Raw genomic sequence first — 17,538 nt, forward strand, 5'->3', positions numbered from 1 at the left:
TGAAGAGAGTTGGCACCTTTCTCTTGATTAAGCTTCGGCTTAAGGGAATGTTGTGGCTGGTTTGATCTTCTATCCATACCACTCCAACTTTCTCCATATCAGCAAGAAAGCTGTTTCACTTTCTTATCATTCATGTGTTCACTGGAAGTAATTTTCTTCAAGAACTTCTCCTTTGCATTCACAATGTGGCTAAGTTTTTGGTTCAAGAGGCCTAGCTTCTGGCCTGTCTTGGCTTTCCACATGCCTTCCTCACCAAGCTTAATTTCTAGCTTTTGATTTAAAGTGAGATGTGTGACTCTTCCTTTCACTTGAACATTTAGAAGTCATTGTAAGGTTATTAACTAGCCCAATTTCAATATTGTTGTGTCTCAGAAAATAGGGTGGCCCAAGGAAAAGGAGAGAGATGGGGAAAAGCTGGTTGGTGGAGCTGTCAGAAAACACATAGCATTTATTAAGTTCAATGTCTTATATGCGCATGGTTTGTGGCACCTCAAAACAATTACAATAGGAACCTCAAAGATCACTGATCATAGATCGCCATGACAGATATAATAATAAGGAAAAAGTTTGAAATACTAATAATAAGGAAAAAGTTAGAATTACTGAAACGTGGCACAAAGACATGATGTGAACACATGCTGTTGGAAAAATGGCAGCAATAGACCAATGCAGGGTTGCCACAAACCTTCAATTTGTAAAAATCATAATACACAGCTCAGTAAAGTAAAGCACGATAAAACAAGGTATGCCTGTACTCAGTCATGAGCAGTTAGGGACAGATAACTCCTGGTCTCAGGTGGTGGTAAAAGAAATATTCTATGCTGCTTGTCCTGCCAGACAGTCTATCAGCTTGTGCCATTCTCTATAAATGCACAAAGTCAGCAAGTCACTAAGTTAGTGGGAAATTATTGGTTGGCTACATATAAAATATGTACAGAAGGCAGAAGACAAGCAGTCCTGCCATAGAACTTACTGTGTAGTCTGAATGCTGCAATTGTTTTGCCAGTTATTGAACTGAATGGCATAAATCCAAATAAATCCGTGACTATTTTGTTTTTGGGCAATGTTTTTTTATTTTACAATAAACTCTTTCAATAGCAATGACCTCAAGGAAATGAAAACATGAGTTTAGTACAAAATGAAGTACAGAATTGCCATTTCTCGAGAAAGTAAATGATTAAAGTGAAACTTGCATAAAATGTAGACATTTGCCATCCACCGTGGGACCCATTGTGATATCACGGACCACTTGAAAACAAGGAAACACAAATCTGCTGAAAAATCATCAGGGTCTACTTCGAAAGTTAATAGTAAATTTAAGAAGATTCATATTGAATATGACATCAGTTGAGCAGGTGCAGCTTCAGAAGGTGCATTTATACAACCTCTTTTAAATCATAACTTTTCATTTAGGTTAAATGATCCTTTATCTATTTTAACTTTCTTCTTTTTGAATCCCATTTCCTCGTGTACATACACTTGTAAAGTGATAGTGTATAATGATAGTGGATAATTAGCATAAGAAGAACTTGCCAAACAACTGCATGGCCTCAATTTTGTATCAATGTCATCTGGTGATTCAAGTAAAAATCTAGTTAACTCTGATGACAGTTGAAGGCTCTCATCCAATTCACAGAATCAAAGTAAAACTTTCAGGATTTTCTTTTGTTGAACGTGAAACATCTGAAATTATTGTGAATGCTATTGTAAATTCGATTACAGAGTACAGCATTGAGAATTAAATGATTTGTTTTTGTATCTATAATATGCTTACAAATTCTGGCGATGTACAGCATTGTGGAAAAAATAATGCATAAACATTTTAGCTAAAGCTAAATCCACAAGAAAATTAGATAAATCACATATAATTCCCATTTTAAAGGAAAGGAAACTCAAATACACCCTTCATCATTTCCATAAAATTATTCCCATTTCCCTTAAAATACAACTTCTGAGACACAATTTTTCTAGGCTTTTCATAATATAAACCAATCAACCTCTACATCTTATGTTTCCTTAACTCTTAGACATGATCTTTCTCTCTTGTCACCTGGTCCTCTGTTTCTCAAATACTTGTGCCCTTTTCTCTGTCCGCAACTAGAAACCCCTCCAACAACTTTGCTCCTAGAATCTAAACACTACCCTTTCTTCAAGTATCAACTCCAATCTCTCTTCTGCTATGGAGTCTTCTCAGTCCACTCCAGTTCACAATGATTTTTCATTTTGGAAAATTTACAGCACTTTTTAACAAGTCAGTTCACCTTTGGGCGGTCTCATTTCCTTATCTGCAAATGGGGACGTCATCCACTTCATGTGGTTTGGGAGGACTGAATGAGTGACACAAATAACCCTGTGGTTGGCCATAGTAATTATCAATCACTGTTTGCCATTGCATTTGGGGATAGAGTGATATTATAATCTGGAGGGACAGAGTGAAATTATGGAGAAAGTCCTTTGGGTCTCCCAGCATTGGTTCCAACATCACTTAACCCCCTGAGTTTATAAAATGCAAATAATAATTTTTATCACACAGAGTATGGTGAAGATCAAAGGAGAGAATGTAGATAAAGGTCTTCCTGGCCCTAGTACACTCAATGTTGTCCCCCTGCTCCATTTCCTTAAAGGCAATTGATTCATTTACTCATTTCCTGAACATTTATTGAGAGCTTAGGATACAGCTGTGAACAAGACATAAACAGTTTCCCCTTCCATGACATAGCAATGGCAGTGTCCTGATGGGGACTCTCAGGAAGTGTATAGGAAGGGCACCTGATCTAAACTTGGGAGGTCAGGGAATCTGGAAGCTGAAGAAGGGTAGGAATTAGTGTGACTGGAAGTGGGGGTTATTGTGGTTGTGCATTCTAGGAGAGGCACACTGCACATGCAGAGGCCTACATGTGGAGGGTCCGGACATATGTAAGTTCAACACAGCTGAACACAATGTAAGATGAGGTAGGAGAGGTCATGTACCTATAGAAATGTGTGGTCTTTTAGTGTTTGCAAACATGGTCCATTCTGATCCTCAAAACAACCCAAAGAGGTGGTCAAGGCAGGAATAGCCATCTTCATTTTAAAGATGAGCAAACAAAAGTTCACAAGGATTAAATGACTAGTCCAAGCTCAAAAGTGAATTAAAGGTGAAGTCTTGTGACAGTTGACAGTTGCTAGGCTGCTATCTGGATCATTATTATACTCTTATTTGTTAAATTTCAAGCTAGGTGACAAGAGTGTTAAGACCAATCATGTTTTAAAATTTTATTTTTGCATCCCTCATAGTGCAAGTCACCTAGTAGGTGTTCGGTAAATGTGTGCTGATGTTTGCATGAATTGACTCACTTTCTATAGCTTAATGAGGAGAGACGCAACAAATCATAACCAGGTAAAAGCAGATATATGGATACTAACATATATGGGTTAAAATTAAGTCCTGTTGGAAACCATTACAATGTCTCTGCATGGTAGCTAAGTAATAGATAAATGATGCTACATCCATATGCTATTATATTATGCAGCCATGACACTGATGTGAATAGAGCTTTATGATATATTAAATGGGAGGAGAGAAAAGTACAAAATAGTGTATTTTAATATTGTATAAGTTCATATGTATACCAAATGGTGTGGCAGAAGAAGAATAGATTATATTACTTGTTTATATATAGACCATCTCTTAAAGAAAACTCAACAACTGGTAATAGATATTGCCCCTGAGGAGGGGAACTACATGGTGGAGGGATACTGGTTAGAGAGAATTTTATTGTATACCTTTGTGAGTCATTTTATTGTATTATCCAGGTTTTAAATTATAACAAACTTTAAATATTTTCTATTGGCAACTCTGATTTCACTGTGTTCTTGGTTTTTCTCTTAGAGGCTTTGACTTCCTATGAGATCTAAACAGAAACTAGTCTTGTAGGCTAGGTTTGGTTTGGTTTTGGTTTTTGCATAGCGTTTAATTTCAGAGGCGGTGGTTTGCTGGTAAATGTTTAACACCTGGCTCCCTAAGTAGTTTCACTTTGAATATTGGTTGGTATTTTTGTTTATGTTAATGAATAAGATGAAAGTAAAACGAGGAAGATATATATCAGAACTTCATTCATCAGTGATGTGAGCAGTTTGTTTGCTAAATTGTTTAATAGTTCCCAAATACCAAAAAAAAATTCTTGGTTTTTGTGCTAGTCACAACGTAATAGTTGGAGATTATAGATTTTAAATTATTACCATTTTCGCTATCATGTTCTTAAGTCTAGTCAATCAAAACTAATAATAAATTTCACTTTGAGTTTTGTCTTTTGCCAATTTCCATCACGTAAATAGTCCCACCAAGGCTGATTTTGAGCTACCAATGTTACATTACTGAAAGTAGAATTAAGAAGAAACAAAATAACTTTAAAAGCCTAGGTGTTAGTAGAATGTAGTAAAATAATTAAAAAGCAATGAGTTTTTAGAATGTTTTCAACTTTGTTTTTAATATATATTTAATTGAAAGTGTATATTATTTAAATTGCATAATAACTGTGTTTAGCTTTTAAAAATCTAACAAGCATCTCTTAAGAGCCTGCACAAGCAAGCTCCAACACACTCCTGCTCCTGTGGGAGACAAGGTCACCTTTGGCTGATAGAACATTCCAGAATATTTTCCTATGGTAGGAATATGTTAGGAATGAATTTAAATAAAAGGGTATCAGCATTTAGCTGACAAAGAAGAACCTGCTGACTTTACCCTGAATAAAGATAAATACTTAATAATTCTTGTTGATCACAAATCAAATCTCAACACCAAGCAGTTGAAAGAGAAAGAAGGCCAGAAAGAAAGAGAGAAAGAGAAGAGAGAGATGCCTTAGTGTTCCTTTCAGCTCAAACATTGTAATAATTTAAGGCTCTATATTCCAAGTACTGTCTTTGTACCTTAGACAAGTTACTTGTCCTCTGAGAGTCTTTTTATTTCTTCATCTGTAAAATGGGGAGAAATGAGATGATTGTGAGGGAAAAACATGATACTGGTGGTTCATCAGAAACAAACCAATGCCCATCAGCAGTCGAATGAATAAACAAATTGTGATTTACCATATGATGGACTATTATCCAGCAACAAAGATGAATGGACTCTGGATGCGCACCACATGGATGAATAGCACACTCCTTTAATTTGAGTGAGTTAAAGAAGCCAGACGCAGGCCGGGCATGGTGGTTCACACCTGTAATCCCAGCACTTTGGGAGGCCAAGGTGGGCGGATCACAAGGTCAGGAGTTTAAGACTAGCCTTACCAACATGGTGAAACCCCATCTCTACTAAAAATACAAAAATTAGCCGGGCATGGTGGCGTGTGCCTGTAATCCCAGCTACTTGGGAGGCTGAGGCAGGAGAATGCTTGAACCTGGGAGGTGGAGGTTGCAGGGAGGTAGAGGTTGCAGTGAGCTGAGATCACGCCACTGCACTCCAGCCTCGGTGACAGAGCAAGTCTCCATCTAGAAGAAGAAGAAGGAGAAGAAGAAGGAGAAGGAGAAGGAGAAGGAGAAGGAGAAGGAGAAGGAGAAGGAGAAGACAGACCCAAAAAACTGTACATACTGTGTGAATCATTTCTATAAAATTCTAGAAAATGCAAAAAATAGTATGGCAACAGAAAGCAAATACATAGTTGCCTATAGGGAGGAATGGGAAAGAAGGATGACAAAGGAATACAAGGAGACTTTGGGAGGTAATGAAATGTTTGTTATTTTGATTGTGTTGTTGGTTCCATGTGTCTTTTAAATACTGCAGGTTATTGTATGTCAGTTATACTTCAGTAAGCTATAAAAGGTAGGAGAAACCAAAAAGCAGTTTTTTACTCCATGATTTTGAGTTCATAGTGAATCTTGCCATTTAAGAAGTCATTAAGAGTTATGAATCTGTTTTCCTTAGCAATGCTTTCTCACTGTGAAGGGAATGCAAAGTTTTCAAATGGTTTGTGCTCTTATCATGTCCCATGAGACCGATCCACAGCCAAAGGATCATAAGCTATCACGTTTCAGACACTCGAAGACTTACATGAAAGTGTAGTGGGGGTTCATTGTTTCTATTACTGACTACATACTATGAGCTCTTCTCTTTTCACAGAGATGTCCACCTTTACACAAGTTTAGCAGTTTTGCAAACTGTTACTTGCCAAAATACAGACCCAGTTTCTGGGAAAAGGTTAAAAACAAATACGACTAGGTTAAATGACAAAATTGGCTGTAGTCAGTGTTTCTATTAAAGATTCAGTAGAGATAGGTAGATAGATAGATGAGATAATTTTATATTTTTTCAGTGATATATAAACATGCTACATATTTACATATGAAACAGTATGTGGGAAAAACCTGAGTCATACACCCCTGCCATTTCTGGCCATTCCCTAATGGTGAGCAATGTTAAGAGGTTTTTACTACCTTTCTAGATATACATGGAATTATGCATTTGTATATTCCTCTCCTTCCCCATTTAAAAAAAAAAAACCAGCAATCTGTATTTTAACAAGCCTTCCGTGTAATCCTGATGCACATTGAAGTTTGAGAACCACTGACATTTACAGACTGAATTATGTCCCCCACCAAATTCCTTATTGAAGCCCTAACCCCCAATGTGACTGTGATTAGAGATAGGGATTATTACAGAGGCATTAAGGTTAAATGAGGTCATAAGGTGGGGCCCTAACCCCATAGGACTAGTGTCCTTAAGAAGAAAGAAGAGGCCAGGCGAGGTGGCTCATGTCTGTAATCCCAGCACTTGGGAGGCTGAGGTGGGAGAATGGCTTGAGACCAGGAGTTTGAGACCAGCCTGGGCAACATAGGGAGACTCTTTCTACAAAAGATAAAAACTAAAATAAAACAAGAAGAGGGGCAGGGCACAGTGGCTCATGCCTGTAATCCCAGCACTTTGGGAGGCTGAGGCGGGTAGATCACCTGAGGTCGGGAGTTCGAGACTAGCCTGACCAACACGGAGAAACCCTGTCTCTACTAAATATAAAATTAGCCGGGCGTGGTGGCGCATGCCTGTAATCCCAGCTGAGTTCAGGAGGCTGAGGCAGGAGAATCACTTGAACCTGGGTAGCCGAGGTTGCAGTGAGCCAAGATTGCACCACTGCGCTCCAGCCTGGGGAACAAAAGCAAAATTCTGTCAAAAAAAAAAAAAAAAAAAATAGGAAGAGGAAGCGATACCAGAGATTTCTCTCTTTCCACATGAGGGAAGGCCATGTGAGGACACAGTGAGAAGGTGATGTCTACAAGCCAGGAAGAAAGGCCTCAGGAGAAACCAACCTTCCCCTGGCACCTTGATCTTGAATTTCCAGCCTCCAGAACTGTGAGAAAATAAGTTCTAATTATTTAAGCCACCCAATCTGCAGTATTCTCTTATGACAGTGCATGCAGACTAATACCCTGACCTTTCACAGTTGTATCTTTTTGGGTGTTATCAGTTGTGAAGGGTGGATATCTTTGTCCAAAATTCCCAAGGACTAGAAATGATTATAAGGCATGGGAGACAAAGGACAAATGAAGGGAGAAAACCCAGATGTCATTTCAGTTGGTCATCCCAGCTCACATATTATTCATTTACTACTTGAAACTATAAAACATATAAATTTATAATATATCAAACTTGTGAAACCTCACCACTCATAGATAACTACTTAATGCATTGATATATCACTGAAGGCAATGGGACATTTTTAAATTGCATTTAATATTTTTATATGCACAGATACAATATTTTCTTTTCTCAACAGTGATCTTACTTTATATAATTTTGTATCCTTATTTTTTTCACTAAAGTGTATCTAAAGTATTTTCCCCATGATGGGGAGGAATTTGGATCCACCAGTTGGTAGGGAGGAGAGGAGGTCACAAAGCTTTGGAGACGGGTCTTGAAGGTGACCCAGGGTCTGGGCTGGATCTGTAGTTGTCCAAAATAGGCAGGCAGCTCTGAGCAAGCTGTTCCGAATCTAGGGGCAGTTACACACTTGGAATTCAGCGGGGAGTTGGTCTGATACCAGCACATCCATCCTCACTTTGCAAGATCCTTGTTGGTAAGCTGTAGAGTTCTGGGGCTGGGTCCAAATTCAGGAAGGAAGAGTGGCAACAGCTAGGTAGGGGTACCTGTCCCAGGCCCTAAGAATGCTTATTTATGGGTAAGGTGGCTATGAGAAAAGAAATAAGGAGAAAGAAGGAGCAAAACAGAAAGATGAAAGATAAAGCGGCAGAGACAGACGGACAGAAACAAAGAAACTCCTGGACAGCACTTCCAGTCACACCCATCAACATCCTGATTAAGGTTAAGCCTAGACTTAGTCTAGGATGGATTAGGAAAGTAGTGGTAGGGATGGAGAGGATGGGGTGGATTCCAGAAATAATCTGTAGATAAAATTGGTCTAACAATTGGTGGGGAAGCAAAGGCAGGAGTACAAAGAAGTTTCCCAACCTTCTCTGCCAAGAATCATCTGGAAGGCTTGTAGACCTACAGAATTCCCAGTGCCTTCCCTGGATATTCTAATTTAATAAGTCTGAGGCAGGGCCCGGAAATCTGTGTGTCATTCTTATTGTGGGAAGAATGACTTCTGGATCTCTGGCTTAGGTAACTGGAAAGCAGCAACATAATTAACTGACTTCATTTTTAGAGATACTAAGTTTAAAATGCCTTTGGAGCATCAGAATAATGGTGACTAAATCTGTTGAGCATTTACCTTAAATCTACTATTTAATTTAATTCATGTACCATTCTTCTGAGGAAATTACAGTACTATTATTGTACTCACTTTGGAGGCAAAGAAACTGAACTCTAGAGACATTAAATTGTTTTTCATTATTTAGATAGCTATTAAAGGGCAGATTTGGGTTTTAAACCTAGGCAGATCTTATCCCGAAGGCTTTAGCTTTTTAAACTATGCTTTACTTGGTATACCCTTAGGTAGTATTACCTAAGTCAAATTACAGGTTAGAGCTGAAGATAATGTTGAAAGCAAAAATTTGTTTTGGATTGCCCAAGGGAGCCTGCAGAGAGAGGGGAGTATTGAGCCAATGATGGAGCTTTGTTTCTGTTGGAAAAGGAACAGGCAGAGGATGAAAGGCCCTGAGGTTCATAGAGATTCAAGGAGAACCAGGAGAGAAGTGTCTTATAAACTAAGCAAGCTGATTTGCCAGAAAGAGTGAATTTAAACTCATCAGAGAATTCCAGTAAAATGAATTATCCACTGACTGGTGACGGGGTGTAATAGTTTTTTTTTTTTTTTTTTTTTTTTTTTGTCAGATTCTTGTTCTGTCACCCAGGCTGGAGTTCTGTGGCATGATCTTGGCTCACCGCAACCTTCACTTTCTGGGCTCAAGTGATCCTCATGCCTTAGCCTACCAAATAGCTGGGATTACAGGCATGTGCCACCATGTCTGGCTAATTTTTGTATTTTTAGTAGAGAGATGGGGCTGGCCATGTTGACCAGGCCGGCCTTGAACTCCTGATCTCATGTGATTCACCCACCTTAGCCTCCCAAAGTGCTGGGATTGTAGGCATGAGCCACCATACCAGTTCCAGGGTGTGATTTTTTATCTTCCCCAGGAAGGTGTTGGGAGAAGCCCAGTCTCTGAAGATTAAGGAGTGAAGAGATGAGGAAAGGGATTGTTAAATAAAAAGTAACTCAGTGATACTTATTAAAGATGGTAGGGAAGACTTTATTCAAGACCATTTTGATAGACTTTATTCAAGCACCTCTACATGGAGTCTTGCAGGGAGGGAGAGACATTGGTCTCAACTCCAAGTACAGAATGGGCAAGTAGGAATTTATAGCCAAGGAACAGGGTGGGGGTCAGTGGATGGGAAATTACTAAGAAGAAACATCAGGGGGATTCTGACTAAACCAACTAAAAGGGTTTTTGCAGAAGTCAAGCCAGCGTGACCAAGCATCACCTGGGGGATGGTGGAGGATGAGGAATCCATCAGATATTCAAGGGTGATCAGATATTGGGTGGTGCAGGGGAGTTGGAGGGGCAGGCCTTGCTAAACTGACTTAGCAGGGCTCTTTGCTAAAACTGGGTTTTACATGGAAGTACACAGATGGGCCTAGAAGCTTTAGGAGTTTGATTAAGGTTGGGTTAAGCAGAGAATCTTCAGGAGACAGTGACTGAACACCAGTTTTCCAAGGGGCTCAGCTGTAACAGAATAATCTTATAATGTAAGTTATATATTTGTTAACTGCACTCATCTCTAAGTAATATGATTATTACTTAATTTCCTGACTTCTTTTATTCTCCCTGAGGCTGAAAGGATGCCTTTAGCCTTAGGAACCATTGTTTTGATAGAGAAGGGGCAGGGCTGGAGAAGGGGCAATTTGTGGAAAGCAAGGTTTCCCTTATGTAGCCTGTGGTGGATGTGAGGAGATAAACTGTGGTCCTACCCTCACCTGGAGGCAGACAAGCTAAGGAAACTAAAAAGAACATGCAATATCTTTTTTAAAACATGTAATTTCAACTTTAAAAAGTAACCATGTATTGATTAGAAGGTTTTTTAATAGGAAACTTATTTAAGAACAAATTTGAGACTCAAGGGCAAAAAGGACATAAAACCATGACCAGAGGGGCTTTGTAGTGAAGTTTTTCAAGATGGGGCTACTTATGCCTACTGACAGATGGAGAAAAAAGAGGATGGAAAAGCAATGGTTCCTTAGAACAAGATGTCAAAGGTGCAATCAGGCTGGGAAAACTGGAGCCTGGGAGAGAGAGAAAGCCAGACCTTAGGAATTATCATCCCATCACCTGTGGACAATCCCTCTAATATTTTCGGTCTCTACTTCTAATCTGTTTTCCACATATTTATGTAAAGTATTTTCATTACACAACGGATCATCATTTTGCGATGTAAATTTTTTACTTAGTATTACGTTTTATCATGTTGTTAAATATTATTTTAAAATCATATCTCAGTGTCTAATGATCCCTTATGTAGATGCTACATTTTTAGGGCTAGCAAAACATATTTTCAGATTACTCCCTAGAAAAAGCATAACCATTTCTTTCCCACCAGAAATATATCAGTCTCACTTCACCACACTCTCACAAACTGTTATCATTTTTTTTCTATCATTGCCAATTTGACAGGGAAAATAGGGTGTAGAATTGTAGATTTTAATTTGCATTTATTTGATTATCTTCAAGGTTAGTCATTTTCATGGGTATATTAGTTATGTATTATTTCTGCTTTAAAATGTTCATGTCCTTTGCCCTTCTATTAAGATAATAATGCTTTTATTAATGTGAAATAACTTTTTAATAGCAAAAACATTAAAACTTGCCATCTTGATCACGTTTTTAATAAAAAAATTTTCCAGGCATAGCCAAACTCTAGATATCTTATTGTAGCTACTGTAATGTGATGAATACACTATTTACAAATATCTGTGTATGTTTTTCTTTGTTGACTGTATGTTTTAAGTACCAGTAGGCATTATTATCATCCTCATCATTATCCTGCTTATTTACTTCAGGTATTCTTTTATTTAATTTTTACTTGAAATAAAGATTTTCAACTATTATTACTGTGTGGTATTTCACTAATGCCAATAAAAAGTGAGTTTCTTCATGGGATACCCAGGGTTGAGAAGTGGGCAAGGACGAGCTGTACTGCTTTTCTGTAAAAGGTCTAATTCCTTCAATGAATGAAAATGAAAATAACCCCAACATTTCATAGCAACTAGGAGTGGCTACAGGCTTTAGAGCCAGAAAGTCCTTACTCCCCATTGACTAACATCAATGTATCCATGGGCCGTGCTTCCTCTCTGAGTTTCAGTTTCTTCCTGTGTAAAATGGGAATGCTCAGCAGGATTTTTGTGAGTTCACAGAAAGGATGCCTAGACAGTGTTTAATGCTAGGCCTGACACATGACAAGTGCCCTGTGCGCGGTGCCGTTCTTGGTTTGATTTGATGCAATGCCATTGCAAAGAGGATCCCCTCATGCTATGATGTGCTGTTTTTAATGTGATTCTGCTTTTCAAGCATCTTTTAAAAATCCCTACAACCACCAGCCCTCTTAAGTTCCATTCTACGTATAGATCTAACTTTGATTCTTTTATCGTGTTATGATAAAATAATACATGTAGAACCTAACTATTTATTTCCTGGTCATCAGCTCAGTGATAGTTTTTCTGATAAGGAACCTGGATATATTGATTAATTACCCACTTAACAACATAAAAAAAATTACTATGTGATCAAATAAGTTAGCACATGCGTGAAAAACTTCCAAATATTCAAAGACACCCAGGGAACTTGGGTGTTGGTGAGCATGGGAAAGTAAAAATAAAACAGGAGAGCTGCTTTCATCTGTCCATAAAAAAGAAGAAATAAGTCTGAGATTCTCATAGCTGATGGATGGGGAAGCATTTGTTTTTATGTAGGAACCCAACATTAGAAGTCTCATGGCAAGTTGTAGTTGCCTAAAATGCAAAAAAATAAAAATTTAAAAAAAATAGTAGCCAGCTTTCGATTAGTGGTTTGGTTTAAATTCTTTCAATGAGTTAAAACGGTACTATTTAATAATTCAGCTGGGCGAAGTGGCTCACGCCTTAATTGCAGCACTGTGGGAGGCCAAGGGGGGATGATTGCATGAGCCTAGCACTTCAAGACCAGCCTGGCGACGTAGGGAGACTCCATCTCTACAAAAAACAAAAATACATTAGCTGGATGTGGTGGGTGCACCTGTAGTTCCAACTACTTTGGAGGCTGAGGTGGGAGGATTGCTTTGATTGTGCCACTGCACTCCACTCTGGGTGACAAGAGTGAGATCCTGCCAAAAAAAAAACTCAAGTAGTTGGAGGTTAGAACAATATTTATTCTCCCTCTTTTCAACTTTTGAAATTTCCAGACAAAAAGAAACTGCTCCCTGGCTGGCTCTCCTTTACTGGAATGCAAGTTTCAGTTAGAGCAGGGCACGTGCTTCAGCACAGTACACCGGAGCAGGCACAGTGCAGGGGCTCGATGTGGCTCCTCTGTGCACACTTGTTGAATGAGATATCTTCAAAGATCAGATAATAGTTTAAATAAATGATCTCCAGACTGATTCTTCTCTTTTCATGCTGACTCACCTTTGTATCTGATGGGGACACATACTTGAAATTTCTCCAGACATGCTCAGCTCAGCCCCTTGTAAATTCTCCTTTTGTCTCTACTGACTCTTTCCCATGGGGTCCCAGGGAGGCTAAATGGAACTCCAGGGAGTATTGTGGTTACACTCTCTCTCCTTACTGCATACTAGTATTTGCTCAGAAAATAAGTAAATTTGTAACTAAACTAGGGTATCTTCATGCCTTCAGTTGTTCAATACAGATAAAGCTAAAGATATTTTAAATAGAAATAAAAATTAAAAAACAAGCCGACTCTTGTTCTGCTGCCCCCGTGAATGCCGGAGTTTTCCTTTCCGCCACAGCACTCAGGATGAGTGCACCTGGGCGGTTGGAAACCTCACCTACAGCAGAGCTCTTAAGAGCCAGCATTTTCATTTCTCAGGTAGCAAAATGAATAGAAGTTTATGGTTACATAAAAACATGGTAACACATGGAAAACAGAGAAAAATACCAGTCACACAAGTAGAAACATTGAAAGCACTGGCTTCCCACGGAAAACAGGTAACCAGCATCAACTTCCTGTCTTATCCTCTCAAGAGGAATTTTCTAAGTGCTTGTTCATCTCCATAAGCACAGAAATAGCAAAGATGCATTTTCAGGAGGAAACATCTTTTAATCTGCCACAAACATTTACTTTTAAAAAAAGAGACAAATCTTTTTGTTATAGTAGGAAGAAAATGATGGTTTGTTAGTTTAGTTCATAAGTACACTGCTTGGCTCAATAACCACTTGAATGAATGAATGAATGAATGAATGCAATAACATCACTCTGTTAAACAAGAAAGCTGCTCAGTATTGAGAATGTCTATTTGTTTACGTATTTTTCTTTCCTTGCATCATGTTTCCCTATGTGCAACACTTGGGCAATTCTTCATAACAAATGATAATCTCTCTGTTCAGGAAGGTCTTTGAAAGTACCTTGGAGTCTTTAAGGTGAGCATGTCCAAGGTCTAAATCCAAAGTTTATGGAAGTTAATTGAAAAAGCAAACTCAATGATGAGCCCAGATTTTTGTTTATTCAGAAATAAACAAAATCTTTGAGTGTCTGGCCTTGTCAGAATATAAAAGACTAAAAAGCCACCATTTGGTTTGTAGGGGAGGAAAACTCTTGTACCCTTCTACCCTTCTAGGTTCTCAACTGAGTCCCTTGTAAAAAACACACTAACAGAAGAGAAATATGGATGTTTATGTACATTCATATCATATATATATGAGAAACTCAGAGAATAAGTAACACAAGGAAGTGGCTCTAAAGTCAGACTTAAATACAATCTTCAGCTGAAAATAAAGAAAGAAGAGTGTGCAGATTCTCAAAGGCTTAGTCTTACAGGGTTGCTTGAGTATTGTTTATTTTAAAGTGTGCATGGAGTGGGGTGAGGGATGGGAGTAGATTACAAAATGACATCACGTATTTTCTGCCATCTTCTATATAGAATTTCTACCAAAAAATATTTAATCTGAATCTAATTGTGAGAAACAATCAGACAAACCTGGATCGAGGGGTTGGGCTCCTTAAAAAATGAGCCAGCATCCCATGTGAACCACCAAGAATTGCAGTAAAGTTTAGAGGACAGGCATTTTTTCTATTGCTTCTTATTTCCATTGTCTAGATTCTGAAAGTAAGCTTGCAGAAATAAGCCTCTTTTGCTCTGGATATTAAAGTAATTTAATACAGAGCATGGCAAAGTCCCATTCATTACCTAATTAACAGGAACATTTCTCCTTGATTACAGTTTGTTGACATCATTACCTTAGACCAGAAGCCAAGAGAATGCAGCTGTCCCTAGAATGTATATTCCTGAGCTAATAGAATTAAAGCCAGATTCATGCTGTGCAACTTGGAGTATCCTAATCACTGGACTCTCTGTGTTAGTTCGTTCTCACACTGCTGTAAAGAACTACCTGAGACTAGGTAATTTATGAAGAAAGAAGTTTAATTGACTCACAGTTCTGCAGGCTGTACAGGAAGCATGGCTGGGGAGGCCTCAGGAAACTTACAATCATGGTAGAAAGCAAAGGGGAAGAAGGCCTGGTCTTCACATGACAGCAGGAGAAAGAGAGTGAGGGAGGAGGTGCTGCACACTTTCAAACAACCAGTTCTCAGGAGAACTCACTCTCATGAGAACAGCAAGGGAGAAAATCCACCCCCATGATCCAATCACCTCCCCCTGGGTCTTTCTCCCAACACTGGAAATTACAATTCAACATGAGATTTGGCTGGGGACACAGAGCCAAACCATGTCACCCTCTCAGGTACTTACTGCCTGATGAGATAGTGGCATCTTGGAGTTTTTGTCTATTGTCTCTGTTCAGCTCCACTGTTCAAAGTGGTCCTAGCCATAGAATAAAGGTGGTTTCCATTCAATGACAGTTTGAGATGTGGTTTCTCATAAAGCAAAGGAAGCACCTACTAGTTCTAAAATGTATTTACTACCAAAAGTCTAAGGTGGAGAAAAGAATAAGAGGCACCCCTTCTTAAAGCATTGCATTGTACCATTGCCTTTGGAAAGCTAAATGTCTTCCATCCCATTTTAACACGCAGAAATATGACCAAGGAGGACAGTTCAGTAATCACAAAGTTTGGCTGGATGAATTGTGTTTAGATTACTTTTATTAGTTAATTAGTTCAACCTATATTTATTGAATTCCTGCTATATATGGGAATTATGGAAGATACAGCTGTAAGAGAGTGGAGGTCACTGATGGGAATGGGCAGTCAATGGGCAACTAATTATATAATTATCTATTTAGCTACTTAAATAGAATTAAGAAAAGGGCTGCAAAAGGGATGTATATGATACCTTGAGAGCATGTAGTAGGAGGACCTATTCTATCTGGGGAAACAGAAATGCCTCCCTAAAGAAGCAGCATTGATCTGGGTTCTGAGTAGGAGTAGCAGCTGACCAGAAGGAGGGTGGAGGGCATGAAAGGTATTTCTTAAAAGAAGGCCAAAGCTTTGGGTCATAGAGTGCTTTGGGACACCTGGCAAGTTGATGTTAGCAGAGGTCAGAGGGGCTTGCAAGTAGGTTTAAGTTTCTGGTTTTAATCCTGACAGCAACGGGATGCCACTGAATGGTTTACACAGGAATGGCTTACACTGCAGAATAGTGACCCTGGGGACACTCAGAAATTACTTTTGTGCATAAAGCTTTGTATGCCATTCAGATTACTTCATCAGGATATATTCCTAAATGGAAAATTATTTAGGTCAGAGGATGTGAAGTGGGATTTTGTTAATGCTATCTTTGCATTTTATGGAAATTTGTACACACATAAAAAATGGAGAGAATGTACCTATTTCCCAACATCAAAAGTGATCGGTATACAGTACAAGCAGTCACTTTCCATCTACACTCCATGCAGGCCCATCCAATCCTCAGTGGATAATTTTGAAGCAAATTCTAGACATGATTATTTTATCTGTAAATACTTTAATATATAGTTCTAAAATATGAAAGCGCTTTTCATTTTTTCTTTAACTATGATACCCTAATTACATCTAATATTTAATAATAATTCTTTAATATGGCCAAATATCCATCTAGTGTGATTTAAACATTTTTAAAGTTTGGGATACATGTTGTTAAACTGCTTTTTGGAAATTCTGAACAAATTTGTATTCTCACCCACCACATTGGAGACAGAGACTCATCAAATCTCCGTCTGAGGCTCATGAAATCTCCATCAAACTTGAGTATTATTTTTCTTACCTTCACCAGTTTAATAAATAAAAAGTGGTATCTTATCAAAGTTTGAATTTGCATTTCTCTTATTACCAGTGTGGTTGAACATTTTTCCATAAGCTTATGAATTATTTATATTTCCTCTTTTGTGCACTATCTGTTCCTGGCCTTTACATGGCTACCAAGGGACCATCTGGCTTCTGTTTAAACATATCTAGTAACAAAAACACTACCATTTCAAGGGCAGTAGTCCTGAAAAAGGGGCTATAATTATTAGAAAATGTCTTACATTGAACTGAAGCCTTTTTATTAAGTTTAGTAACTTAGTTCTATCAAGTGAAGCTTCCCAAAATGCCTTTCTCAGCAGATGACATCTTCTAAATGTTTGATGACAATTAATATAGTCCCCCAAATTCTCCAGCCTAACGTTCTAGTTCCTTTAACTATTTGTTTACTGTAATTTCTAAGCTCCTCATTATTGTGGTCATTCTCTCCTAGAAACACTCAAGAGAATTGTGTTGAGAAAAACTCAACGCGAAAATATTTCTTTCTTTTTTTTTATACAGAGTCTCACTGACACCCGGGCTGGAATACAGTGGTGTAATTATGGCTCACTGCAGCCTCAACTTTCCAGGCTCAGGTGATCCATCTCTGCCTCCCAAGTAGCTGGGACTACAGGTGCATACCACCACCATACCCAGCTAATTTTTGTATTTTTAGTAGGGATGAGGCTC

The sequence above is a fragment of the Piliocolobus tephrosceles genome, chromosome 2, assembly GCF_002776525.5.
Source record: "Piliocolobus tephrosceles isolate RC106 chromosome 2, ASM277652v3, whole genome shotgun sequence".
In the NCBI taxonomy this organism is placed as follows: Eukaryota; Metazoa; Chordata; class Mammalia; order Primates; family Cercopithecidae; genus Piliocolobus; species Piliocolobus tephrosceles.